Below are 2,703 nucleotides of genomic sequence, written 5' to 3'. Positions count from 1 at the left end.
GCAGGAGCCGTCAAGACATGCTCCGGCTGAAGCAGCTCGGTGGAAGCCATGCTGCTTCTCCGCTGAGATGGCGGGGTAGCTTCGGGGGAAGCTTCGGCAGGTCGTTTGCTGCGATCTGCTGCTTCTCGTTCCTCTTCTCGATCCTCTAGCCCCATTACCCTTTCGTGCAGCGCCTGCAGTTGGTCCTGCTCCAGTTTCTTCCTCCTCTAGTGGGTTTTGTAACCCCCTGCGTCCGGAAAACCAACCTTCCACGGAATGGAGCCTGGCGTGCCTCATGTCCGTCCAGGGTGCTCAGGATTCCCAAGGGCCATTGTGAGCTCGTCCTTCTCCCTGTTTCGAAGGAACGTCCCTCGCTGCGCTACATCGATATAGTGTCGAAGGTTCTTAACTGGTATTTCCAGTTGCTCGTCCATCCACTGGCAAAACCCTGTTACAGGGTCCAAGGTTCCGCCAGACCCGAAGAACCAAGTCCGGCAACGGTCTGGCCATCTCATTTTCTCTGGTTCGATCCCTTTTTCAAGCAGATCATTCTCAGCCTTGGACCACTTAGGCCGGGCTTGCAGGTAGCCACCTGAACCCGTGCGATGGTGAAGCGTCTTCTTCGCAGCATTTTTCTTGTTTGTCTCCGACATCTTCTAACTCTTTTCCGATATCTTGTGGGCCACAAATGCGGGCCAGTGATCTTTGATCTTCTCATATTTGCCGATGAATTCTGGTGTCTTTTAATTTTTGACAAACTGGTTCAGCTCTTTCCTCCACCTCCTCATTAGGGTTGCCATCTTCTTAAGAGCACAAGACTTGATTAATTCCTCTTTAACTGGCTTGTCCGGATCCTCCTTTGGCGGTAGGGTGAAATTTGCCTTCAGCTCAGTCCAAAGATATTCTTTCTGCATATCATTGACATAAGACACCTCAGGGTCTTCCTCCTTAGGCTTATACCATTGCTGGATGCTGATCGGGATCTTCTCCCTAACAAGAACCCCGCACTGAGAAGAAAATGCCTTCCTTGTCCGGATGGGTTCAATCGGTTCGCCGTCGGGCGCGATTTCTATGATCTCAAACTTTTCATCCGAGCTCAACTTTTTCTTCAGGCCTCGTCTCCTTACCAAAGTTGTCCTCGATCCGGAGGGCTAGAAATTATAAGTAAGAAAGACGAGAGTAATTAATATGTGTACATATACCAAAACAGTGGAAGCATCAATTAACTAGTCAGCACGGGCTTAACTAATATATATATATACCTGGCCGGGCTCGGTTCGGTCACCGGAGCAGTCAGCACGGTCTCCTTCTTGTTCCTCCATTGTGTCACCGGAGCCATCATGAACATAGTCATGTTCTTGTATCGGCATTAATGGGCCGAAGCCATCATGAACATAGCCCTCTTCTTCACCCCGTTCTTCCAGCTGACCAACAACGGTGTCGACGAGAAATGATGCAACTTCATCCCTTCCATTTGCGATTATGTCCCTCAATACCGCTTCTGTTTCTTTGTCTCGGCAGTGCTCCATAGTTTCTGCAAATATTTACAACATGTTTATATATGGTACAGATGGAACTAGTGGCAAACATAGAACTAGCCAGGTAATCACAATAAGGAATCATGTTAGTGGCCTCGACGCTGCTTCTCTAGGGTTTGGGGTCGCCTCAACACAACAACGCTTCCAGAGAGTTAATTTGTCGGGTAGGGGCGCGACGGGAGGGGGTAGGAGACCAACATCGTTTTCTCTCTAGGGTTTGGGTGTCCTCGAGAGTTTTGGTCGAGCGAGAGGGCCGAGGGGGGGGTATTTATATCGACCGCCCCTCATGTCGAAGTTATCTCGAGGGGGTTATATCGACAACGACGCGACAACGACAAGAAAGGAAAATAATTAAGGAAAAGGAAGAAAAGAGGAAGAAGGAAGAAGGAAAAAGAAGAAAAAAAAAGAGGAGAAGAAGAAAGTTTCTATTTTTTCTTCTTCTCCTCTATTCCTTTCTTCTTCTCCTCTTCTTTTTCTTCTTTTTTCCTCTTCTTATTTGTTTCTCCTCTTCTTCCTCTCCTCTTCTTCATCTTCTTATTTTCCTTTTTCCTCTCATTCTTTTTCTTCTTCTTTCTTCCTTCTTCCTTCTTCCTCTTTTCTTCCTTTTCCTTATTTTACTTTAAATTTCTCCTCTACACTAACCTAAAATGCACTAACCTAAAATCGATATCTACTAACAACTTAAAAAATAATACATATATGAAAAAAAAACATCATCATATCATCAACAGAAAAAATAGTATTTTTTCTAAAAATCTATCTTTTGCATATATACATCAACATATATATACACTAACCTAAAATGCACAAAAATGATATCGGAGAGGGGGTATATCGACCCCCCTCATGTATCCACATACATACATCTATACATACATATATACTTACATATATGTATAAATTTTTGCATATATAAAGTTTTTCTAAAATCTAACTTTTGCATATATGAACATATATACACAGAGAACATATACATATATACACAGAGAACATATACATAAAATGCACAAAAAATAAGAGGAAAGGGCGCCGGCGGCCGGACCGAAAGCAGCGGCGTGTGGTCGGGGCGACGGCGACGGGGTTGGGGAAGGGGCGGCCCGCGCGGCGACGGCGACGGGGTCGGGGAAGGGGCGGCGCGCACGGCGACGGCAACGGGGTCGGGGAACGGGTGGCGCGCGCGGCGACG

Source organism: Triticum dicoccoides, chromosome 1B, assembly GCF_002162155.2.
Source record: "Triticum dicoccoides isolate Atlit2015 ecotype Zavitan chromosome 1B, WEW_v2.0, whole genome shotgun sequence".
Classification (NCBI taxonomy): domain Eukaryota; kingdom Viridiplantae; phylum Streptophyta; class Magnoliopsida; order Poales; family Poaceae; genus Triticum; species Triticum dicoccoides.
Note: the sequence above shows the minus strand (reverse complement) of the source record.